This window comes from Protopterus annectens, chromosome 3.part0, assembly GCF_019279795.1.
Source record: "Protopterus annectens isolate FY-2018-M chromosome 3.part0, PAN1.0, whole genome shotgun sequence".
In the NCBI taxonomy this organism is placed as follows: domain Eukaryota; kingdom Metazoa; phylum Chordata; order Ceratodontiformes; family Protopteridae; genus Protopterus; species Protopterus annectens.
In genome coordinates this window covers 655,042,487-655,069,942 of record NC_056731.1, presented here as the reverse complement: position 1 = coordinate 655,069,942, position 27,456 = coordinate 655,042,487, and the positions used below count along the sequence as shown (strand labels likewise).

The following is a 27,456-nucleotide window of genomic DNA, read 5'->3' as shown; positions in this document are numbered from 1 at the left end:
GTGGTCCTTCCAGTTAGCTCTCAGGCAGTTAAGTAGAATTTTTGCTTTTTTTTTTTTTTGCCAAACTTTTTCTTGACTAAAATCTAAATAACTAAACATCTTGTTTATCCCATTTGACTAGTTATTTCCTTGTTACGTCTTATACTGAGGTACTTCTTAACTACTATTGTTAGCTTAACTACTATTGTTAGGCTTCCCTTTTTCTTTACATATATTTAGCCTTTCTCCAAAAAAAAAAAAAAAAAGTTCTTATTCTTTGTTATCTGGTAATAGATTTATCACAGATAAATCAGATAAGCTGGCTGGCTTTAAGAAATGTTCCAAGTGCGGCCACAAGATACCGTTAAGTGACTTGCATAATCTGTGTGTATATTGTCTGCTTCCATTTCACTTACAGGAGGAATGTGACATATGCAAGGTGTTCAGCCACTGGGCCCTCGTTGAATGCAGAAATAAGCTTATTCTTAACCGTATGTTGCCCTCCTGTTTTGGCGAGGCCATTTCTAGCTCTGACAAAAAAAAAAAAGAAAAGAAAAGAAAGATTCATCTAAATCCGAACATTCAAGTCCAGCTTCCTTCCTGTACTCCAGAATTTGGACAAAGGAAAAAAAAATGCCATCTTCTGTTCTGAAGTTACTGTTGTAGCATTCTCCTAAAGTGGCTAAACTGTCCGAACCTAAGACTCTCTTGGATCCGACAACTTCCAGGACTCCCCCATTGGATCCTGCTCATTTACCTCCTGGGTGACCCTGCCCACCAATGAGCTCATCAAGTTGATGTCTTGGTGGGTGTGGGAGGCTCCAGATTCCAATGAACCTTCCCCTCTGAGACCAAATAAGATAATAACGGCACCAGAAGATAAAAAAGGTGTTCCAGTAGATGTCATGGTCGTGGCAGTGGCCGCGAAAAAAGAATTTGTGGAAGAAAGTTCTACTATTCATCCTCCTAATAAGGATTCTAGGATGATGGATAGATGTGGGAAGTGTGCTTTCTCTTCAGTGACCTTTACCTTGAGGTCCCTGAAATTTCTATTCCATTTTACAAGATTGCTGAGGGATCTGATCAAGGAACTATCAGATACTGTCCCAGGAACCGTGTCTGAACAGGTACAGGATTCGGTTACCTCCCAGCTGGCCACCTTGCATGCTATTGCAAACTCCTCCATGAGATTCATTTCACATACAGGCGAGGGGGCGAGTAGAGCATGCAGGTTCAAGTATCTCATGAGGAGACAAGCCTGGATGCGCTTGTGCTAATTTGCTGAGCCCTTTAACTCTTCGTCACTGGTCCATTTGACAGCACTTCCCTATTTGGCCCAAAAGTTAGAGATATGCTGTCCAGGTTCGAGATGGACTGGAAGACCTTTCTGCCATAAGCATTCATTTTTCCACTCCCAGAGACCGTACTCAAAAAACCAGGGGAGCAGTGGAAAGATGTGGTTCAGAAAATCACAAGGGTCTTTTTCTCAAGCACGTGGAGAAAGTTCCCCCAAGGGCAGAGGGAGGAACAGTAATGGAAGACACCACCCCCGTGGCAGAGGAGCTCAGCATCAAGGGTCCAGAGATACATTCTTCGGTAAACACTTACAGTGCTTCTGAATGGAGGTTCAGTTACTCTTCTCTGCAGGCATCCTGGGGTTGACCATCCCTGCACCTGAGAGCCTTGCTAAACATGACAAATGACAAATGGGTGCAGAAAATAATATCCAGAGGATACTGTATACCCCTTTCCCATCCACCACCTCAAAGCAAAAAACTCCCCGATGTTCCACCCAGTCAAAGGGAGAATGCAGCCACCCAGATACAAAGGCTACTAGACAAAAGGTCTTCCAGAAAGTCCCCCCAGACCAGAGAGGATCCAATAGTTACTCAGGGTTTTTTTGGTACCAAAAGAGATAGGGGACTGCAGACCAATTTTTGGGTCTGAGCAGATTGAACAAATCAGTTCAGCTTAGCAAGTTCAGGATGGTCACGGTTCAGTCCATTCTTTCATTCTTGGAAAAGAATGATTAGATGTGCTCAACAGACCTTCAGGATGCGTTCTACAATGTAAAGATGGACAGGTGATCCAGAAGTAATTTATGCTTCTGGCTGGGAGACAGTCACTATCAGTTCAGAGTACTGCCGTTAGGCCTCACTGCAGACCCCAGCGTGTTTACCAAATGTATGGCAGAAGTAGCAGCTCACTTGAGACAACAAGGATTCCAGGTGTTTCCATAGTAAGACGACTGGCTCATAACGACCCCAACCAGGCACCTACTTCTAGAAGCAAAAGATATGGTTCTTTAAACGTGTTCTTTGTTAGGTATTAAGTAAATTACGAAAAGTCACACCTAGAGTACTCTCACTGCAGACCCCAGCGTGTTTACCAAATGTATGGAAGAAGTAGCAGCTCACTTGAGACAACAAGGATTTCAGGTGTTTCCATAGTAAGACGACTGGCTCATAACGACCCCAACCAGGCACCTACTTCTAGAAGCAAAAGATATGGTTCTTTAAACGTGTTCTTTGTTAGGTATTAAGTAAATTACGAAAAGTCAAACCTAGAGTCCTCTCAAGAATTGGACTTCATAGGAGCAAACATAAACACAATTGAGATGGTAGCATGTCTCCCATCATCAAGAGTGATGGCCATAAGATATCAAGTCAGAAAGTTGATGCACAATTCAAGAGTGTCTGTTTGAATGGTACTTCAAGCCTTAGGTTCTGTGGCAGGAGCAGTAATACTAGTTCCACTAACAAGATTCCACTTGAGAGTCTTACAGTGGCTGGTCTCAGAACAGTGGTTCATTCTTCGCCAGCCCATCATGAAAACCTGCAAGAAGGATCTTTCATGGTGGATTCAATCAGATCAACTTACACAAGATTGCCCCTTTATTCTCTCTCTCCCCAAGGACACAGTGACCACTTGTGCTTTGAAGATATGGTGGGGAGGGGGCATTTATCTGGAAAAAAAACTGTCCAAAGCACATGGTTTATGCAAGAGGCCTAATCACATATAAATATCTTAGATATGAGAGTGGTGCTACTAGCAATGCAAGCCTTTCAGAATGCCCTTCCTCTGGGGACAATTGCAATTCAGTCGGGCAACATGTCAGTAGTCTGGTACATCAACAAGCAAGGGAGAACCAGATCGTACCCCTTCTGTTAAGAGGTGCTGAGATTGTGTCAGTGGGAGATTTCATACAACCACTTTCTTGTAGCAACGCATATTCTGTGGAAGTCAAACGTGATAGCAGAGAAGTTGAGCAGCTCCATTATAATGCATCACGAGTTGGCCTCAATCAGAATGTGGCGGAAGACATGTTCCTGAAGTGGGGCCAGCCTTGCTGTGACCTTTTTGCCTCCCCTTTGAACAACAAATGCAACAGCTACTTTGCCCTTATCCCCTCAAGAGAGGTGTCCCCGGGGGTTCTCTCACTCATGACTGGCCTCCTGTTCTATTATATTTATTTTTATTCGATTTTATATTTGATTACTGGGTTGGTCTGACTGGGTAATCAGGTGCCTATTGTCAGCCTAGACCAGAGTAGAAAAGCTCCATATACATAACAATCATATGAATAAAAATAAGAATACAAAATAAAAGATAATGCAAGATACAAAATAGAAGATGCAAAAAATCCACATACATGATAAGAATACAAAAGGCAGAGATGAGTACAAATTCATAGGGCAAGCCAACAATAGAACAAACAACAGTATATCATGGCGTAGTATGAGGAGAAGTTTCAATAGTGTACAATGTATAGAATATATTTGAGTAAGAAAGCACAGTAATACTATGTGCTGTTATATACATTCATTTAAAAATGCAGTTGGTTATGGTATTTTTTTGTTTGTGTTTGACCTTCGAGTACTCCCAGAGGAAGATTTATTTGAATGGTGGTAGTAGGGCTAGCCATTGTCAGTACAGGTACATTGCCAGATGAGACTGAGGTGGGCTTTCAATTTGGTTTTAAAGGTGGGACTGCTGTTTTCCAGTCTGATATTTGATGGAAGAGAATTACAAATTTTAGCAGCTGTGCAGGAGTAGAGGGATTCGCCAGCACTGTGCTTACAGTTAACTACTTCAAGAAAGGCTTTGTGTGTGGATCTTAGTTGGCGAGCAAAATAGTGAAAGTTGAGTAATCCTGAGAGATCAGGAATCTTCTTTGGATGGTACAGTAAGTAATGAGCTGTGGTGAGTTGGTTGTAGTTTAGTAAGTTGGGGAGTTCTAGCCAACCTAGTTGTTTTAGTGAGTGACAGTAGTGGGAGCAGAAATTAGAACTGGTTGCAAATCTAGATATTTTATTGTGGCATATGAACAATTTGTGTAGGTCTAACTTGTTAAGGTTTGTTAATACAGGGGATGCATAGAGCAATGTAGAGAGAAGGTGAGTTCTGGATATAGGAATTTTGGTGTCTTTGGTTAGATAGCTTTTGCAGTGTTATATAGAGTTACAAGTTTTTTATACACTTTGGATATGATTTGTGCTATATGTTTGTCATACTTTAGGTTTTGCTCAAGTATTACAACAAGGAGTTTAGCTTGTGATACTGGGAAGATTAGGGTGTTATTGGCAGAATTTACTGAAAATAGAGCAGAAGAATCAGTAGTTTTGGTAGGGTGGAAAAGCATAAGTTGAGTCTTTTTGGAGTTAAGTATTAGTTGTGAGTTTTTTAATCAGTTTTCTATATTGGAGAAGGCCGCTTGGGTTTTAGTCTGGAGTGTTTTGAGTGTGGGGGCTGAGCAGATCAATGTAGTGTCATCTGCATATTGAATTATTGTAGCTTGCTGGGTGGCAGTGTGCAGGGTGTTTGTAAAGATATTAAATAGTAGATGTCCCAGAAGGGATCCCTGTGGTACACGTACTGCTACTGAGAGAAGGAGTGAGAGAGAGATATTCTTTGTGTTTCACTGTTGCAGTCATTACATTGGGTAATCTTCTGGCAGGTTGCCCTCAGTCGGCCTGATTAACAAAGTCTTGGGTCCTGCTTCGGTTGCTATCCCTTCTTCCATGACGTCAGATCATCAGGGGTATAAAACATGCAGCTGACACCATTACAAAAGTCTTTCTTGCCACGCGGTGCCCGAAGCAGAAGCAGTTCACAAGTGCCGGTCAGCCGACTCCTGAAATTTTCGTTTTCAAGTTTCAGATCCGAAGTCTTCAACTAAAAAGCTAAGTACCCCGTTGGGGAAACTTTTTCTTGCTCCTTGCTGATGTCAGTAAAAGTTAATAATTGCATTACTTGCGGGAAGCAAATACCTCATAAGGATTTTCATTTGTACTGTATTCCTTGCCTAGGCCCTGACCACAATGTACCTTGCTATTGGTTTTGTGCTTTATTTAATCAACACATTATCAAACGTTGGTACATTTTTGCTTCTAAATATTTTGGCTCACACTTTAATTATCCAGAAATATCGTTGGTTAGCAATCCGACTACTGGAATACCTAAAAAACGCAAAGAAAAAGACAGAGACAGGCCATTGAGGTCCAAAACTGCAGACGACGCTTCTCCTAAGCCAGTCGCCAGTTCGCCGGTACTCAGTGAGGCACTTTTGCAGCCCCTGATACCCACTACTTCTGATTCAGGCCTCTACTGAGACCCATTCAGAGTCCGGTATGCTGCAAGATGCTTCAATTATGGAACCCGCAGATGTCTCTACCTTGGATGGGTCCGGAGCCACTGTGCAAACACCGGCTTCTGAGGGTGTTTTCAGGCCTACAGATTTGTATATTAGACCAACGCCATCTTCAAAACTAAGGCCAAAATCTTGACCTATGCCTAAAAAAACCACGACTGGGCCACAGGTGCAGGCCCCTATGCCTAATAAACAAATGATCAAAATGTCTGAAGATTTAATTACTCTGATCAGGGGTAGCCAACCCCCCCCCCCCCTAAGAGGCCTAGGCAAGACATTGATTATGAATCTTTTGAACAGGACCCTATTTCTTCTGACTCTTCTAATGACCAGGAATTGTCTATACCTACTTATGAGGACTTTGATGCAGAAGATTCCATTCCTTCTGTTTCTCCCCCTGAGGATTTTTCTTTTGGGGAAACTTTACATACCTAAAGGGAACATTTCCACTGGAAAAGTCAGGATTTCTCTGAATCTAAAAAGAGACTTAGGGATTTTTTTTCTTCTTCCTCAGCATTGGCTTTTGGCCTTATTCCCTGTTCTAGACATTGTTGATTATGTTATTTTCAGAATCTAGTATGGCTCCTGATTCTCTGCCTCCAGCCCCTTGTAAGCCAGACAGATACTACAGGGTTCCTGACTCCCACAAATTTCTTTTCAAAAATCCTGTTGCAGATCCTGACACCATTTCTCAGGGTCTCAAGGGCATTAAGGCTTCTACTGCTAAAAATCCTACCCCTTCTGATAGAGATTCCAGGGCGTTGAATAGATGAGTTAAGAAGGTTTAGCAATCAGGGCTTTAAATTGTCAATTTCCTATGCTAAAATATCAACAGCATATCATGGGACTGCTCAAACAGAAAATGTTAATTTCTGACTGTGTGGAAAACAAAGATTTACAGGATTTATTGCATTCAGCTGAACAAGTTGGAAAACATACTTTGCAATGTGGTCTTGATTCTTTGGAGGCCTCTTGCAGGGCTGCTGTAACTGTGTCTGTGCTAAGAAGACATGCTTGGCTCAAAGAGCAAAATCTGCCTTTTCATGTTAAAGCAAAATTGTTAGATGCTCCTTTACAACAGGACCGTCTCTTTGGTAATAAGGCTGAAGAAGTTTTAAAAAAGATGGAAGATAAAGCTAAATGTATGCAAACTGTGAAAGATTTCTTGCAAGTGCAACCTCCAAGATTTAGTAGACACTGGCCTACTAAGAGCTGGTCCTTTCCAGTTCCTTCGAGAGCCACTCAAGTCAAACCCAGACATTCCAAAGGCTCCAGGTTTCAGTCACAAGGGACTTTCAGAACAAAACAATGGGGTGCCTCCTCTTCCAAATCTGGAAACAACAAGACACCTCCCTGTGGTAAGCAGTCTCAATGACTTCCCTTTACACTTACCAAGCACTTAGTTTTTAACTGCCCCTTTGGGGCGAAAACTGGCTCTTCATGCAAGAAACTGGCAACTTATAACCCAGGATAAATGGGTTTTACATATAGTATCCCAGGGATACAGATTTCATCAGACTATACCTGGGGGCCACATCTGTCAGGGAAGTGCATTCAGGGCAAATGGAGCCCAAATCAGATGCACCTTCATGTCAATCAAAAAGAAATGCTAGCCATACAGAATGCACTGACAGCCTTCAAGGACTGCCTTCATCCAGGACAATTAATGATAAAGACAGACAACACCACAGTTATGTGGTACATAAACAAGCAGGGGGGTACACATTCCTACCCCCTTTGCAGACTAGCCATGACATTGTGGAACATAGCCTTGACCTATCAAGTACAACTACAAGCTCAACTCCTGCCAGGAAATCTGAATACTCTGGCAGACAAACTAAGCAGAAATCTCATGGACCCACACGAATGGAAACTGGAAACACGGATTTTCAACATGTTGACACACAAATGGGGGAGCTCAGACAGATCTTTTTGCCTCACCCCACAACTATCAGTTGGACAAATTCTGCACAAGAACTCATCACAAAAAAGCCTGGAAAGTGGATGCTCTCTCCTTCAGCTGGAAAAACCTATCAGTCTATGCCTTTCCCCCTCTGCCTCTGCTTTCCAAAGTTCTACTAAAAGTCAAACAGGAGAAGCCAAAAATGATTTGGATTGCTCCAGATTGGCCTCGCCAGCACTGGTACCCACTCCTGCGCAATGTGTCACACCTTCCACCGTGGCACCTGCCTCAGACAGCTTACTTACTGTCTCAGCAGAACAACCAAATTCTACACCACGCAGCTCCAAACTTTGAATCTTGCAGCGTGGCTAATCACCTAATTTCACCCTTAGCATCCCTCAGCAAACCTGTGATGGATGTCATTTTGGAGGCGAGAAGGCCTAGTACTAGAAAATATTATGCTGACAAATGGAAAAGATTCTGTGCCTGGAACCAATCTCAAGAGATAAGCACAGCAGTGCCCAACATTCCTCAGATTTTACAATACTTAACTGAGATGCTTCACAAGGGCTTGTCCTTTTCTTCCATAAAAATCCATGCCTCAGCCATTTCAGCTCATTACAACACAGAACCTCCCCTCTTCTCTCATCCTCTACTAAAGCAGTATCTCAGAGGGGCCAAAAACTTAAGACCACCCAGGAGAGCTCCAACCCCTGCCTGGGACCTCAATTTTTTATTGGGAAAGTTCACTCTCCCTCCTTTCGAGCCAGCTGCTACTGCAGATTTTAAATTTCTCTCCTGGAAAACCGCTTTCCTTTTAGCAGTCACTTCAGCTAGAATGATTTCCGAATTATAGGCTCTTATGGCAGTGGAGCATTTCATCATTTTTCATGCGGACAGGGTATCTCTCAGGACCAATCCATCCTTCATGCCTAAGGTGGTATCCAGTGTGGCTCTTAATCAGACCATTCATTTGCCAACTTTCTTTCCCAATCCACAGAACAAGGGGGAGCGTATTCTGCATTCATTGGATGTACACAGACAACTTAGATTTTACTTAAACAGGACAAAATCTCAAAGAAAATCTGAACAACTGCTGGTGGCATTTGCTGCAAGGGCAGAAGGAAAGGCTATTTCAATGCAAACCATTTCCAAATGGATAAGCCATTGTATTTGTTTCTGCTATATACACCATGGAAAAACTATCCCCCAGGGGATCAGATCCCATTCCACCAGGGCTGCATCTACTTCTACAGCCTTTCTAAGAGGTGTTCCTACCAGGGACATTCTAGAAGCTGCTACCTGGAGATCACTTAATACTTTCACCAAACATTGCCATTTACCACTTTTCTCTAAATCCAGAGCTGGCTTTGCCACTGCTGTCCTGCAGGGCCTTATAGCTGGTCCTAATGCTGTATAATTCCCATCCACCCAACCATAGGTTTGGGAATCTATCCAAATGTAATGACTGCAACAGTGAAACACGAAGAACATAGTACAGTTGTGTACACTTACCATAAATGTAGATGTTGGAGTGTATTCACTGTTGCAGTCCTGGTTACCCTCCCTCCAGCCCCCTGTTTTTCTCTGGCTATACCTCTACTTTCTTTCACTATGCTTAATAGCCCTTTTGGTGTATTTACTTTTGGGATTGGAGGTATATATTTTTTGTGTTTTTTAATTTTATTTGCTCCCCATTTGGGGGGCACCTGACATTTGGGGCAAGAAAAACTGATGTAATGGCGTCTGCTGCATGTTTTATAATGTTTTTAATAATTCTATGAAGTCTTAAACAATTTTTTACAATAAGATATAATTTATGTATTATTTATTATTCAGTATTTTTGTATTTTAGGAACATTATTTATATTTATATTATATATATTTTTTAAAAAATATGTATTTCCTGTAGCACTTTATTTGTAATATTGTGATATTTCATGATAGTAACAGGATTTATGTTACTAGTGTTTTGTAAGATTTTTAGGTAACATATATATGCCTATATTGTTGCACTGTTGACTATTTTCTATATTTTTTAGTTAGTTTAATTACACGACAAAACATTTCATAGTGATATTTAAGTGTTTGCATTGATAATATGGTTCAGTATTTACAGTTTTTTGTAGTTTTTTTGTAGTTTTTGTAATCTGAGCATTTAGTCAGCCTCACTAAAAAAGTATAGTGTGTAAATTAATTATACAATCAATGATGTTAATTCTTGTAGACCAATGAGTGACAATTATTGGTTATAAAAGAATGGTAATTTATATGGTAACTGGATTCTGAAGAAGTCTCAGTGTTGAGATGAAAGCGCTAAGTCCGTTACTTTATCTATTAATTGTGTCCAGTATTTGATTTTTATCCAAGTGTAAAAATAAATATTTATTTTATTTTCACCAATTCGTGGTCGTTTTTGGAATAATACAGACAGTTCGTGATTTTGGTAATTGGACAGCCTTTATTGTGTCGGAGCAGCGTTGAGTTATTTTCACTTCATACGTTCACCAAACATTACCATTTACCACTTTTCTCTAAATCCAGAGCTGGCTTTGCCACTGCTATCCTGCAGGGCCTTATAGCTGGTCCTAATGCTGTATAATTCCCTACACCCAATCATAGCTTTGGGAATCTATCCAAATGTAATGACTGCAACAGTGAAACACGAAGAACATAGTACAGTTGTGTACACTTACCATAAATGTAGATGTTCGAGTGTATTCACTGTTGCAGTCCTGGTTACCCTCCCTCCAGCCCCCTGCTTTTCTCTGGCTTATACCTCTACTTTCTTTCACTATGCTTAATAGCCTTTTTGGTGTATTTACTTTTGGGATTGGAGGTATATATTTTTTGTGTTTTTTAATTTTATTTGCTCCCCATTTGGGGGGCACCTGACATTTGGGGCAAGAAAAACTGATGTAATGGCGTCTGCTGCATGTTTTATACCCCTGACGTCATGGAAGAGGAGACCGCAACCGACGCAGGATCCAAGACTTTGTTAATCAGGCCGACTGAGGGCACTCTGCCAGCAGATTACCCAAATGTAATGACTGCAACAGTGAATACGCTTGAACATCTACATTTATGGTAAGTGCACACAACTGCACTTTATGCTGCTTAAGTGCTTGTTGGTTGGATGGTAATTTGCTGTGAGATACTGTATCGAATGCTTTGGACAGCTCGGGGAAGGTGGCAGACACTAGGTTTCCTAGGTTCAGTGTTGGTGAAGTATATGAGTGTTGTGGTGGTGCTATGGGATGGGTGAAAGGCATGTTGGGTGTTTGTGAGTAGATTTTTTGTAAGTAAATGTTTCATCAGGTGAGAATGGATACATTTTCTAGGATTTTTAATAGTGGGGATAAGATTGCTATGGGGCAGTAGTTGGTAAGTTCGGTTGAGGGACCATCTTTGTGCAAGGTACTTATGTAGGAGGTTTTTTTCCAAAGGGCTGGAATTGTATACTCGTTGATGGACTGGTTGATAAGTATTGAGATGGGGGTAGGCTATAGCACTAGTGGCAGTTTTGAGGTACTCTACAGGGAGTTTGCCGATTCCTAAGGTGGTGGGTTTTAGTTTAGTGAGGTGCTTGTATATTGTTTATAGGAATTGGTTTGAGAGTGAATGGAGGGTGTGAGTTTGGGTTGCTGATTGGTTGTGGGGGAGTGCAGTTCTGGCTGTTGCTAGTTAGGATAAGGATGGAAGAGGTGAAGTAGTTGTTAGAAACTGAGTTGCTATCTCTGTACTATCTCCTTTGACACTGGGGGGAGGGGTAGTGGATTTGCCAGGTTGTAATTCTTGGTTGACAGCTGCCCAGAATTTTGGGGGGTTACTGGTATAGTTTACTTGTAGCTCTGTGTAGTGTTTTTTCTTATCTTGCCTATCTGTCTTTTTGCTTTATTGTGTAGTTCGAGGAAGGTCTGCCTGTAGTGATCGGTCGTATTGTGATACCAGGTATCCCAAGCTTTATCCATAAGTTGTAGTAGGCTTCTTGTGTTTTTAGAGAGCCATGGGGCTGGGTTGGTTTTTATACAAACTGTCAGTATCTGATTTAATATTTTTAAAAAGGGGGAATTGAAGTAGTCCACTGTCTTGTCTAGTGTGAGGGCTATGAGGGGAGCCCAGCTGCAGTACCTTAGTGCATTAATGCAATGCTCAGCTATGAAATTTTTTGAATTACGGATTTCACGTAGGGTAGTTGTTTTACTAGTTTTGAGTTTTTTTCGTAGTATAAATGTGGGTAAATGGTCACTAAGGCCATTTGGTGTTGTACAATAATATTGGGCAGTAGATGGGTTATTTGTAAGGATCCATTTTAGTATGGATTCCTTGTTTGTATTTTTGTCAATGTGGATGTTTGGCTAAGTTGAGTATAGAAATATAGGTTGATGTGATTAGAAGGGGTATTTGTGTTAATGGATTTTCGGTCAATGTTAAAGTCCCCTAGGAAGAGTGTCTCCTATGGGAGGTTTGCAGATGTCCAGTTTAGTATAGACTCGAGAGTAGGTATATTGTCACCTGGGGGTATGTAAATACCCACTAGGTTTAGTTGCTTCTGTTGATCGATTTGAATTTTAGTGAATAGGGTTTCTGCATTGTTAAATGTTGGGATTTCTTTATGCATAAAGTCTACTTTAACGACAGTCTTGTATGTCATGACAACGCCTCCACCTTTTTTGATAGTTCTGTCAGCTCTGATTATATTATAACCCTGAGAGAACTATCTCAATATCCTTAATGTGGGGATTGAGTCAGGTCTCAGTAATAAGTGAAATGCTTGGGTTGTAAGTGGAGAATGTGGAGTGTACTTCTTCAGTTTTGTTCACACTAAACATAAGTAGGTTGAGTTTTTTTTTTTTTTTTTACAGTTAATTGCATGTTGGATGTTTGGACTAGTGAGGTTGGTAGTATCAGTTGTGGGCCTGGGTTGGGGTGTATATCTCCACAAATTTGGAGTTGTGTTTGTAAGAATAGACATAGAGATTGAATTTTGAATAGAAGTTTCATTAATATGTTGGATTTGGTGGAAGGTATGATGGAATTAATATATTTGAGCTTGTATAGCTCAGTGGTGGGTAGTTCAGTAAGTGGGGTTGGATGTTGGAGAAGGGAGTTTTACTATGTGGTTGATAGGTGGAACTTAAAGTTGGGCTGGGCTGAAATGTGAGCATTATGGTAGCAGGTAATGGTGTAAAGTGTAACAAGGGTGGCTAGCAGTAATAGGTGAGAGGTAAACATAGTTACTTGAGGGTTTGTAGTCCATGGTTTGGTTGGTGGTGATAGTGTGGGGGTATAGAGTTTGGTAGGAAGACTTAATGGGTGGAGGGTGGGAGCTTGTTAATGCTCGTACTTGTGTTGTTTTGGGATTGGTTGAGGTGGTGGGTGGGATGTGGTGTTATGTCTATAAATCGGCAGATAGTGGGGGCTGGTGGGAATTGGGGGCAGGGTAGGGGAGTGAAGTGAAGCCTGAGCGTAGCAAGGGTGGAAAGGAGCGGGCAGGCCCAGATCAGTAGTCAGCTGACAAAATGCTGATAGAAACTATCAGTGAAGTGGCCTGGCAAGTGAGAAAACCTGAACTAGGTGGGAAGATGAACCCTGAACTAACAGGGAAAAAGAATGTGAGTGAGAGACGGTGGAAACGGGGGCAGTGCCGCTAAGCACCTAGAATGGACAGCAGAACCAAATTAAGGGCAGCGGATGTGAGAAAGTTTACTGGGTTTGATTTCCATTAGTGTTTATATTTTCTGATATTGTTGTAGTAATGGTTTCTCTAAACTGTCATGTAGACCTAAAGGTTGTGGGGGTGTTTAATTTTAGGTCTCTGGTCATAACAATAACTGTGTATGACCTGAAATGTAGCTGGAGATGTGCAGCTACAGAATTACTTGGGTCTCAGCTTTTAGCAATCTAGCCTGCAAACATTTGAGAAACCTGGTGTTATTCTGCCATCTAGTGGCCAAAGTTTGATATAACAGTCACAAATGCTTTAAACACTTGCCTGGACTTACAGCTTGCTGTTAGGACCTCATTTTAACGGTTGTTGTTGTTGTGTCTTTCGGCTTTTCCCGGTTAGGGGTCGCCACAGCGGAACTCCGGTCCGCTAATGATTGGCAGTAGATTTTTTACATGCCGAGTTGCCGGCCCTTATGCACAACCTTCAACGAAGGCACGCGCATTCACGCATGTCTCCACACAGAAGACGCTCTAGCTGAGAATCGAACCAGACAGCGTCTTACTGTGAGGCGACAACGCTACCGCAGCACCACCACCGCAGTACATAGGACCTGATTTTAATGGTAATAAACAATATTAGACAGCATAGCCATGTAGATAACAGTTGAAGCAGGGGGAAACACCTACACTGGGTGGTCAGCTTAGCAGAAAAAATGCACCCCAGCAGTGGTTGATGGTGTTCAGGTTTCAGTTTGGGGTGGGGTGGGGTGCCCACCACTATTCAGAGTCCTGAAAGAGCTGAAAGAAAATGGGAATATACAGTAATGAGTCTACGTTTAGAGTCATTGGCCTATATTTACAAAACAAGTCGGGTAGTAATGGGCTGGAAACAGAGGTGCATAGTTGGCAAACAGCAAATTACAAATAAGCAATTTACAGTTTAGAACACTAGCACAAACAAGATATTTGCCAGCACAACCCTTCAGACAGCACATATAATTCAAAAGGACAAAACCGCTGAAAAAAGAAACTATAACAGACCCATGCTTTTCCCCCATTTCCATTAATCCCAAATTTCTTCAGCAAACGAACTGGTTGAAGAGAGGGGTAATCCTCATTGCCCCTATTGCCCTTGACAAGTCTGGTTGCCCTTTTCTTTGGCCTTACCTACGAAAGAAACCAAGGATTTTAGATCGAATTCCAGACCTTCTGTCACACCCAACAGGAATTCCTCATCCGAACATTCACAGTCTCAAGCTAACAGCTTGGTGTCTCCAGATCCATTGATAGCCAGACAACCTATGCTCTTGTCACCAGTGCATCATATTCTACTATCCTCCCATAAGCTGTATATATGGAAATTGTACAACAGTAAATGGACGAGATTCATACATTGGTCTCAACAAAATGATGTAGTTACTTTTTCTGCTGCTGTCCACACTATTATAGAGTATTTAGCACAGCTGTTTAAGGAGGGTGCAGTTTGCTCTACAATAAAAATGCAGCTAGCTGCAGTTTCTAATTTTCATATTAGATTTGATGGTTCCTCCCTCATTTCACATAAGCTATGAAAAGCCTTCTTGAGAGGAACTCTCTTACTCGAGCCCCCTTATAAAGATCCTTCTTGGGACTTAAATTTGGTGTTCCAAAAATTATACAGCCTCCTTTTGAACCAGCATCTATCTGTCAAATGAAATTTCTCTCTTAGAAAACCATATTTCTGGTAGCCATCATGTCTGCAAGAAGAATATCTGAGATTCAGGCTTTATCATCCCAACTGCCATAGTTGTTTTTTCACAAAGACAGGGTTACTTTACGTACTAATCCATCATTCTTGCTGAAGATGGTTTCAGAGAATACAGTCAACCAGTCTGTTAATTTACCAGTTTTCTTCCCAAACTTCACCAATAAATGTGAATATTTGTTGCATTTGTTAGATGTTCATAGACAGTTATGTTTTTACCTTCACAGAGCAAAAGACATAAGAAAAAAAAGTCAATTATTTGTCTCCCTTGCAGAGAGTAGATTGGGCCTTCCAGTGACCAAAGTTACTCTAGCCAAATAGATTACAGACTGTATATCTTTTATTTACAAGAGACAAGGTTTAGAGCTGCCGAAAACAGTTCAAGCTCATTCCAATAGAGCCATGGCCACCTCCTCAGTCTTTCAGTCCAGAGCGTCCATGGTTGATATTTGTGCAGCAGCAACCTGGGCTACCCCTCATACCTTCATTACTAGCTGGATTTGGTGTCTAGGGGTAGGGCCTCCTTTGGTTCAAAGGTTCTGAAGAATATACTTTCATAAGACCACCCAGGAAAAGGTAGCTGGGGATTCTCTCCCATATGTGAGGATAAAATGAAAATTTACAACATCAGATAAAATAGTTAATGTACTTACCAAAACATTCCATCTGTGTTGTCCATTTTCATTTTGTCAACAACTCACCCACCATTCCCCCTGTCCCCTTCCTTTGTTTTTAGATGAATGAGTTGACCTAAATTTGATAATTGACTAATCTTGAATGCCAGAAATGATCTTACCCTTGTCCAAGGTGTTTCTCTAGTCTATTATTTTTTATTGTTATCAGCAAGCATGATCCGAGGTGATTGGGATAGAGGCATTATGGGTAGGGTCAGGAGCTCAAGAGCTTTTTGGTTGCCATGAGCTTTTGCAACAGTCAGGTCAGATCCAAGGGATCGGATCCAAACCCATATGTGAGGAAAAGATGAAAATGGACAAAACGGATGGAATGTTATGGTGAGTATGTAACTATTCTTTTTTATTTTATTTAATTCTGCAGCACTGAAAGTATGTGCTGTTTAGTAGCGGTGTGTATCTTCATATCTGGGGCTTTGTTTTGAACTGTACTGGTCTTGAGTGGATACTATTATGCTGTTTGGTTGTGCTTGAGTATTGTGGCATTTAAGCAGTTATAGGTTATTTGTTAGACTCCGTGTATAAGAGTTTGCACCTGACTATTATGGATTCTTTAATGAAATCTTCAAGAACATATGAATTTAATCAGAAATAGTTGGGTAAATGTATAATTTGTAGGGTACTGCTAATAAATTCTGATTTAAAACAAAAGCATATTACTTGTAATCATTTGGAAGATTTAAGTTTAATTTTAAATAGTAAGTTACAAACTTAGTGTACTTGCAGTAATGGGGTAGGATTAAGGTTTGTTTCTGAGTTGTTAAAATTGATAGTTGAAGCATATAGATATGAAAAGAAGTACTAATGAGAAAGTAAGGATGGAAACAAGGGAGGTAAGGCTGATCTGTTTGAAATTAAATAATGATGAAGATAGAAACAACCTGGGAAAAGTTTACTTTTTAAGTCAGTTAAAACTCCAGTTAAGAGGAAAAAGAAAGTTGGGAATGCAAATGAAGTGAAGAATTGACAATTTTTTTAGAAGAGATTTCATTTGGTTAAAAACAAACAAAAAACAAGGTAGAAAGTTGCACAAACAAACCTTTTATTGTAAAATACTTAAGCTTCTGTCCGTCAGTTAACTGGGACTTCATCAGGGTGTAAAAACACAATCCTTTTGCCACAATGTATGTATTAGTAAGAATTATCCAATCATATCTCCTTACAACTTAATTGACTGTTAAGCCTTAAAGGACTAGAACAAAAAGTAGAAAGTATGTTAAAATTGTATATCAAAATAAAAACAGTTATAGTAAAAAGTTTTAAAAACATCAGTACACACTAACATTGTGCATTTTAACAATGCATTGTAACAATTTTAAGCAGTTTTAAACAATGTGATAGCAAGTACCCCTCTGTCCTAACATCACTAATCTCCGACATAGTTAACACTGATCTTCTCATTCTAAATATGAACCTAAGAAGCATACTTGACAAAATCTCGGAATTTCATGCTACCCTCACACAGTGTTCTCCAGACATTGTTATAATGACAGAAACCCGGGTAAAACCACACATACAAGATACTAACTTTGGGTATAACATCCATAGGCTTGACAGGATTTACAAATGGCGTGATGGTATAGCCATAATATACAAAGATAACCTCAGCCTAGAACGTCTAATAATTAACTACCCAGACCCCAAAAATTTTAAAATCCTTGCCACTCACCTTCAGATCAACTCCAAAAAAAGTATTGTTTTCATAGCAATTTACATACCTCCCTAACAACAACCCATCCACCATTGAAGACCTCCTTTAATGGCTTGTCTCAGCATATAGTCAGGAAACCATAATTATGGGGGACATTAACCTAGACTGGTCTTCCTGCACCTCCAACTATCCAATCAATGTTATCAACCTCCACAGTTTTACAATCTCCTACCAGGGTCGACAAGCACAGTAAAAAACAATCTATACTGGACTGGACCCTAACCAATAAACCTTCCCTCTGTTACCAAGTTGGTTGCCTCCCTAACAACCTAAGCAATCACAGACCCACCTACCTAATTAGACAGCATATCTATCCACCTAAAAACATAGTTTATAAATATATATGTAACAAAAGAAATTTCTCACCAGAAGTCTTTAAGACCCTTCCGCACAAATGTGACTGGTTCCCTCTCAAGCACCTCAACCTTGACCAGGCTGTAGAATATTTTAATGACAAATTCATCAATATTCTAAATGATCTTGCCCTACTAAGAAAATACCATACTAAATCCAAACATACGCCATGGCTCACCAAAGAGACCAAGAAGTTCCTTAAATTAAGGGACAAAACCTGGTACTGCTACCTTTACACTAAAAATTAAAGAACTCTGCTCAGCTATCATCAATTGTGTAACCTAGCCAAAAACCAAAATAAACATGACAAAAAAGAATACTGCACAACTATGCAAAATAACAACAATCCCCAGAAATTCTGGCAAGCCATCAGTAGTCTGCTAAAACTAGGTCAAACCATAACTCCAGACCCAGCCACTACTAACCCCATTGATAGTACTACCTCCCAGTTCAACTCATCAATTCTATCCTATCTCTGGTACATAATAACAGTAACACCCCTCCAGCCTTACCTACACAGACTACAGACCGCCTCAACTATTTCTTGATTAAACCTATCCAAACTAGCACCATTAAGAAGCTATTGTCTAGACTTAAGCCCTCCTCAAACGCCGCAGACCAACTTCCTAATCATTTCCTCAAAATAGTATCAGATGTCATCTCTTTCCCAGTCTCCATCCTAATCACGCAATCCATTACTGAACAATACATACCAGAACTATGGAAAATCTCTTACATCATGCCTCTACATAAAGGTGGCACATCAACAGAACTCAGTAACTATAGGCCAGTAGCCATTCTGTCCCCCTGCGCAAAGATTTTGGAAAAATGCATACAGACAGAACTACTCAAATATTTGCTAAACAACCACCTTCTATCTCCATCCCAGCATGGTTTTAGGCCCAAGCACAGTACTACCACTGCTCTTGTCAGTTTTACCAATCCTATCAATCAACTTAGAAATACTGACCTCCATGTATCTTCCATCTTTTTTGACTTGTCAAAAGCTTTGATACAGTTTCACATCAGAAACTTCTGAACAAGTTAACCTCTTTAAACTTGTCCCAATCCACACTCTCTTGGTGTGTAAGTTATTTATCCGACCATCAACAGGTTGTAAAATGGCATAATGAACTATCTTCTCTTTTATCTGTGATTGTTGTTGTACCTCAAGGAGCCATAGCCCACTACTTTTCACAGTTTTCACAAATAAACTCTTCTCTGTCACTCAAAATGCTATCATCATACAATATGCAGATGACTCCATCCTTATTTGCTCAGCTCCCTCTGTACCTGCACTTCTACAAACAACTCGGACTGCCTTCAGTGACATTGAAAACTATCTTTCTGACTCACAACTTGTTCTCAATATATAACCAAGCTCATGCTCTTTACCAGTAACAAACTACAAGACCACCCTTCCCCCTTCACCATCTCTTCCTCCAGTAGTACTATAACAGAAAGAGTGGAACAAGCCAAGCTCCTAGTGGTGACCATAGACAACAACCTTAGATTTGACAAGCAACTTGCAATAACTATCAAAAAGGTGCAAATTAAGCTAGGAACTCCCTCTATAGAATCAAGCCCTACCTAACTGACTCCACCAGAAAGGCCATGTCCAGAACTCACTTTCTTTTCAGTCTACTTTAAGCTTCCCCACTTTTCACAAACCTTAGAAAAACTGATTTAAACAAACCTGAGTCCTGTTATAACAAAATAGCAAGATTCGCCTCTAACCTTCCATATAGATCCTACCATTGCATTGCTCTGAACCTACTAAAAGGCCTTGAACTTCCCAATCTGCTAACCTGTAACCAATTAAATTTTACTCATACCATCTTCCACCATCCAAGCCACTGCCCTTCTCCCAAACACCTAGATCAGTCCTATTCCTGCCCCTGATCGCTAAGGTACTCCAGTAAAAACCTACTAAAAGTAACCAAATCCAGTAATGACTATTTAGATTCCCTGTTCTCAAACCAAGTATCTAAGTTATGGAATTCCTTACCACACACAATACAAAATACTTCTAACACTTCCAAATTCAAAGGAACACTTAACCAACAACTGGCTTTGCTCCTGTGCCAAACCTGGCTGAAATATCCCTCTCTACCACTAATATTTTCTTACTTTGACTCTCTAGCTAACTTTATTAAGTTTCACCCATATACTTTTATCCTGACTGACCTTCAGTCCATATCTTTATGTCCCTGTCACTCTTATCATTTAACTTTCTTTCCTTCGACCATAGTTTATAGGTTCATAGGTGTGTACTAGGCCAACAGCCCTGGAGCCTTTACAAGCCTAGCCCATAGAAGTGCCCTGGCATCATGCCACCGTTAGTTCCTTGTGCCTCTATCAAGTAGAGCCACTGGAGTGATTCCAGTGGTGAACTTTTTTATTTCCCATCCACTCATCAAGATTTCTCTTCAAAAGGGCCAGTGAGGTGCTCTGCTTGCCACGTATGGGCAGTCTATTCCAGAGCATGGGAAGTCTCTGGGTTATGAACCTGTCCCTCCAGCATGTTCTGTTGATTGTGGTAATGAGGTGGAGGTCCCTGGAGAGTGTGGTGCAGAGGGATTGGGATTTCTTTAGGTGTAACATTTCTAACAGGGCTGGGTCAGACATGGCTTTGTAAGTAAACAAGAGATTGCCTCTTAATAGATGATATGAGACAGAGAAAAGCTGGAGTTTTTTGAGTCTGTCCATGTAGGGCATGTGTTTAAGGCCTAGGATCCTCTTCATGAGGTACTTTTATGGGCTTTCCAGCTGTTGCAGGTGTTTAGTGAGGTACATGCCAAATGTTCATGTCACTATTTCTTTTTCAAGTTTTTATTAATGCCGTCTCTTGTACTTAAATTGTATTCTTTGCATTATATATTCTGAATTGTACACTGTGTATTATGTAATCTGTTGTACACTCCTTTTTCACATAAATTCTTTGTAAATATGTTTTTATTTTTGAATATTGTTAAACATTATTTCATTTCTATGCATTTTGTTCTATGGAGCTTTTCTCCCAGGGCCTCTGCTGAAAATGGGCCATTGGCTCAGTCAGACATTCCAGGTAAACAAATATAAAATAAAATAAATAAATTGATCAAACATTCTTTAAGCTTGCTAAAACCAATTATGATGTCTGTGCCCTATGTTTTAGCACACTAATCAAAGATACATGGTCATTGATACTTGATGGGACAGTTGCATTTCATTTTAGCTGCCACACTAGTTCTTTATACTCTAATAATGTCTCCATGTCAACTCCTGTTTTGTTATAAAGAGTTTTATGTGCAACAAAAATATATAAACTTTTTTAAAAGACTTGCAAGTTTCTGAGTGTCTACTTAAAGTATTTCTTTTCTTTTTTTTTTCTTTTTGATCTCATGTAAGTGTTCCCCTATTCTGTCCCTCAATCTGCGTATCATTTTTCCAAAGTAAAACACTGGACATGATACACATGATGCTACATAAACATTTCCTGTTATGTCGCAATCATAGTGTGCAGGAAATGGAGTGCTTTTTTTCAAAACTTCAGATACTAACATACAACCTGTCATTTATAAATTTGTAAAAGTTACATCTTCCGCATATTCTCATTAATTTCCTCTTCATAGATGTGAAATTATGCTTAGATTTCATTTCAAGAATTTCTTTTACTTTTACTAGAAAGTATATTGGGTGCATAATCCAACTTGTTCTTAATATCTTGATCAAATGAAATATTACAGACCTTCATTACTGTCTTCATATATTTAAAAATGTCAGTACTAAAGGGTAAAGCCAGTGCAGGATCCTTCCATCTGGTGGCAGGTGGGACGCCTTAAATTTTTAATGACGGTAGTAATGGATGTCTGGAATATTTTTCTATCACAATATTAACAACAAGTTGGATGATGCACCCAATATAGTGTATAGTAAAGACAGAAACTTTAAAGAAATTCAAGAATTGAACTCTAGGCGTAATTCCTGATGTGTAAAGAGGAAATTAATGAGAAAATGTGGAAGTTATAACTTTTGTAAATTTATAAATGACAGGCCGAGTGTCAATAATGGACATTTTGAAAGAAGCATTTCATGCACTGGTCACTATGATTGTGACACAACAGGAGTTGTTAATGTAGTGACAAGTGTGTCATGTTCAGTTAATCCATATTTAGTTGAACACATTCAGCTTTCTCCGCTTTTCGAATTATCTGATCATTTATCTTACTCATTTGAAATAGTTGACAAGGGTAAACTGAGAGAATGGACCAAACATAATTATGGTTTAATTTATTATCAGTTAAAGGATAGTTTGCTATCTTTGGATTAGGTAGAGATAACTGAGTCAGTTAGTGGGGTTAATGATAATATTGAATCATTATTATATAAAAGTGTTGCTAGGACAACTTGCTGTAGAACAGTAAATTCCAAAAATAAATTCCCAGTATGGCGGAATTATTACCTAAACAGATTATATAATAGGAAAAAGAGGGTTTCTTATTGTTACCATAAATCCAGATGGGTTTAATGAAAATGAATAATTAAGGTTGAGAAATAAGGAAATACTAGTAAGTATAAGAAATGGAAAAAGTAAAATCTGAACATTTGTTGACAAATAATAACACAAACATCAGAACATTTTATAAATGCATTAATTTCTTCAGGAATGAAACAGATCATATTAATTCTATTTTTGTGGGTGGAACAATGATTAATGATCATTTTATTTATTTTATTTATTTCACATTTGTTAACCAGGTTGGTCCAACTGAGCACAGGCCCATTTTCAGCGGAGACCCGAGGAGAAAAGCTCCAAGAAAAAAATAACGACAGTTTTAGTTTACAGTGAAAGGTTTCACAAAAAGTAAACAAAGACAATTTCACAGTGTACATACATAATAAAATTGCACAATATTGTGTAAGTATGAAAATAGAAATGAAACATAATAATACACAAGTAATTATAATGATATAAGGTGATACGTTCATACAGATTATGTAGTTCAGTAGCATTACGGAAATAGATCAGAGCCAGAAATCTTACTGCTCAAAATAGGGAGGGACAGATAATAGAATAAGAAGTAGGTAGGGTCCTGGCAGGGGCATAACCATGGTTTCTGGAGAAAGTTTTTTGATTCTTTTTTGAAGCTGTTAGTTTGTGTGGCACTACGGAAATTGGCAGGGAAGTTGTTCCAGAATTTTGTTATGGAGGATCTGTATAAAAGCTTGCCAATGTTCATTTTGGATCTATAAGTTTGAAGAAGGAATTTGTCAGTACTCTGTAAGGGATGGGAAAGGGTATTTTAGATGGCTAGATTGGGGAGAGAGGGACAAGCAGTGGATTTATTAAGAAGGACGTTAGTTATATGGAGTTAAGATAATTTGAGATGATGAGGAATTCAATCCAGTGTAGTTTACTGAGAGCAAGGCAAGACAGTGGTGGTTGCCATTATGCAAGCTAGCTGCAAATTTTGTGATTTTATTGTAAGTTTGTTCCAGATTGGAGAGCAGGCAGGATTGAAAGTTATAAGAACTGGAGCTCCATAGATGAGGCTAGGAAGTAGGCTTGGGCAAAGCAGAGTCTAGAATTGGAGGATAGAATTTTTTTATTGCAATCAAGTTTTTGCTAAACTAATCGATTGCTGGATGCGCAAGTCAAATTTTAGCTGGTCATCAGTTGTCATTCATAGTAATTTTGTGTGAGGTTCAACATGGCCGCGGGAAGAAAGAGAAGGAGTTTTGTTTTTAGGATTCAAAATAAGCTGATTGTCATTTAGCCAGCTTTCAACTGAAAGAAAAGGTTGTTGTGTATGTGTCTGAAGGTGTGAGATTGCGTCTGAGGATGTAATCAGAGTAGGGTCGTCTGTGTATCGTATGAGGGTACAATGGGTAGTGGAAGAATGGAGGTCATTGGTAAAGGTGTAAAAAGAAAGGGTCCCGGGATAGAGTCTTGTGGTACGCCAGTGTGTATGGGCAGAAAAGTAGAACAAGAAGGCTGCCATTTAACTGATTTGTAGTCTGTCTGTGAGATAACTGGAGAACCAAGAGAGAGTTGAGGTGGAAAGACTTAAGTTAGCTAGTTTGATAGTTTGGAGTGCGATATCATACCAAATGTTTTTGAAATGTCTAAGAACAGACATGAGACCAGTTTATCTCTAGCTTCAGCAATAGTGTACATAAAGGCTAGAAGATATGTAGAGATACTGTGATATTGTCAAATTCTATGTTGGGTAGGAGTCAGGAGGTTATTGTGGATGAGGAATTTCAGTATCTGGTTATGAATTCATTTTTTCAAGAATTTTGGCTAGTGGGAAAGTATAGCAATAGGTCTGTAACTGGAGGGGTCATTGCAGTTGCCACCTTTGTGAAGGGGAATCACATAGAAAGACTTCAGATGTTGGGTACATTAACTTCTGTAATAGATCTATTGATAGGTATTGAGACTGGGTAGACAATAGTGTTAGCTGCTAGTTTGAAAAGTGTGGGTGGGTAGATTGTCCGTAGAGGGATAGCAAGGTTTATGTTTTAGAAGGAAAGACTTTATGTAGGAGGTTCAGATAGGGTTGGGAGAGAAACAAGTTTCATTATTTGTGGTTGAGGTACTGTTTTTTGGGGGGTTGTGGTTGGCATTTGTTAGGCTCCTAATGGTACCAATAAAAAACTGGTTAATGAGAGAGGCAATGTCTTGCTCTGCAAGGTTAGGGTAAGGGCTGGGAGTTTGAGATTTACCAGGGTGAAAGAGTGAGTTAATAGTTCTCCAGAAGTTTTTGTGGTTGGATTGATGAGTGGGGATTGGGAGGGTGGCCTAATGGTTAAGGTGTTTGCCTTACAAACACAAGGTGCAGGGTTTGAGTCTCACAAGGGATAATTGGCTAGGCTTAAAATAGCTCACAAGGACAGTTAGCCTAGTACTAATCTATAAACCTGTGTTTGTATCTTGAGGTAGAATGCTTTCTTATCGTTATATATTTATTTATTTTTGGTGTGGTTTCTTAGTTCTTTAAATAATTGGTGGTGAGTGGGGGATTTGATTTTTTTTTTGCCATGTTTTCCAGGCAGAATCTCTTTTGTGCATTACATAAGTATCTTTACTGAGCCAGGGGGCATAGTTTGATTTTATTCTTATTTTGCAAGGGGATGCTAGTGAGTCGAGTATGACAAGAAAGATGTGATTGAATTCGAGTACAGCATTATTGAGAGGAAGTGAATGCAGGTTAGACCATTTAATAGAAGAGAGTCTTATCACTGAGAAGGGTGGGGTTGAAGTCAGTGAGTTTATGGCAGAATTTGTGTAGATGTGATTTATTTTGCTGGGGAGTAGATCTTTGTATACTGATGGGTAAGTGATCACCCAAGACATCAAGAAGTGTTCTAGGGTTATGATAGAAATGGGGGTCGCTAGTTAGGATCCAGTCAAGTGTTGTGCCATTATTGGAGTTTTTCTTAAGTTTTCTAGGGTTAGAAATTAGCTGAGTAAAGCTGAGCAAATTGATGCTTTAGGCAGGGGAGTTGATATCAAGGGTATTCCAATCAAAGTTAATGTCTCCTAACAGGATAGTTTCATAGGCTATATTTTGTGACACCCAGGAAAGTATGTTTTCAATGATAGGGATGTTCTTGCCAGGTGGGATATATATTGAGGAGATAGTGAGCTTTTTGTGATTGCTTAGATGGCAATTTAGAATTAGAATTTCTGTCTAGTCTGTAGATGATGTAGGCAGGGGGTAGAATATCTGTGTTAGGGATACGATGTTTAAGACAGGTTTCTGATAGTACTAGTAAGTGTCAATTGTCTGGTCAGGATAAAAAAGATGAACATTCGTGGGTTCAGTTCAAGCAGCTTTATTACACACAAAGACATCAGAAATGAGGCGTTGTAACTTAAATAAACTTATAAACAGACTGACTACCACACTTGTACATGTTAACACTCTGTCTGTTCTCTCAAAATGGCACTGCTGCCTGCACTTGCTCACTGTTTATTGCACATGCTTACATTGGGAAATGCTTCATAAAGGTGCATACACATGCTCTGATCTACATCCTCCTTCTTTGAGAAGTAGATCATATACTAAATGACAGTATTCAATGACATGCAATTTACATAAATAATATTTTGACATACATTTGTACAGAACTAATTATTTGACATGCAATCATACCAAGTTAGACACACACAAAAACAATCATGGCTGGGTTGCTGTGCATTTTACACTAGGTCTAGAAATATGACCTGATCTTGTAACATGAAAGTCAGAATTGGATCTAGCAATGGAGACTGTCTTCAGGGAATGTTCAACTTTGGGGACAACTGGGACATCAGGAACGGGAATGGACACTGCAACATGTTCTTCGGTATGAACATGGTCAGGGTTGCTCTGAGACCTGAGTCTGTCACAGGTACAATGCTGCAATAACATTTCTGATACAGGAAGAAGATGTCTGAGATAATATATCCTCAGATTCCACTAAGTAGGATCTCGGCTTGGCACATATACCTCTCACTTGACCAATTTGATCAAAGCCTTCCTTCGTTTGCATCCTCACTGTCTCTCCTTTTAACAGGTGAAGAAATCTGCTCCTTTTGCCATAGCTGGACTTCTGAGAAGAATGCTTCTTAAAAAATTTGGCTTTGATTGATATGTTGTTTTTGGCATTATGCACCAACAAACTAGAACTGATAGGCAAGGTTGTTCTGGTTTGCCTGGATAGAAGTCTCTGAGCAGGCGAGCCAAGTAGGTTGTCACGGTATATATTTCTGAGATTGAGTAAATTCAAGAAGATATCGGTATTGTCATGCTTTGACCTCTCTAGTAATTGCTTTGCACTCTGTATTGCATGTTCAGCTAGGCCGTTTGACTGTGGGTATTCCGGCCTACTAGTAACATGAATAGAGTCCCACTGTTTTGCAAATATGTGAAACAATTGACTGGTAAACTGAAAACCACAGTCAGAAACAAGCTTGTGTGGACTACCACGGACTGAGTTATGACATTTTACCTTAGTAATAACCTTAGTAATAACAGCACTGGAAGTTAGGTTAAGTAGCAAATTGATCTCTAACCAGTTTGAATAAGACTCTACCAACACTAAGTAATGTTAACTGTTTGACTCAAATATGTCAGTTGCTACTATTGGCCAAGGTAGTTCAGGAATTTGGCTTAGCTGAAGTAGCTCTTTATGCAAATGTGGCTTAGTACTGTTGCACACTGAACAAGAAGAAAGCACTTCATGAATGTCTTTCAATAAAGAAGGCCACAGTACTAGTCCACTTGCCCTTCTTTTGGTAGAATCAGAACCTGGGTGGCCAGTATGCAAAATATGAATGTATTCACATTGTAAGGAAGTAGGAACAATAACTTTTGGACCAGTGAAAATGATACCATCTTCCATCAGCATCTTGTCTCTGTATGGAAAATAAGGTTGTACTTCTGGTGGTCCACAGGATTGCTTTGACAGCCATCCTACCTTGATGAAGTGGTAGAGCTTTTGCAAAATTGGATCAGTCTTTGTATGATCTCTTACCTCATCAAGTCTCGTGGTAGAAAAATTACGCACTTCCATGACATCGAAGAATAATTCTATGCATCAAGCTGTTCCATGGTATTTCTGTGCAATCTGAATAAGGTATCAGCCAGATAAAGAAGTTTACCTTTTGTATAGATCATTTTGAAATTATACATTTGCATTTTGAGCATCATTCTTTGTAGTCTTGCTGGAGCAGAATGCATAGGCTTATTTAAAATAGTGACGAAAAAGCCAAACACTGCT

The 27,456-nt window shown here is 39.6% G+C and overlaps 1 protein-coding gene across 3 annotated transcripts in view; it reads left to right on the top strand.

The window, feature by feature from the left end:
* ANO10 (anoctamin 10) overlaps positions 1 to 27,456 on the top strand; it is a 1,956,032-nt gene that overhangs the window by 237,654 nt on the left and 1,690,922 nt on the right. The window lies entirely within an intron of this gene.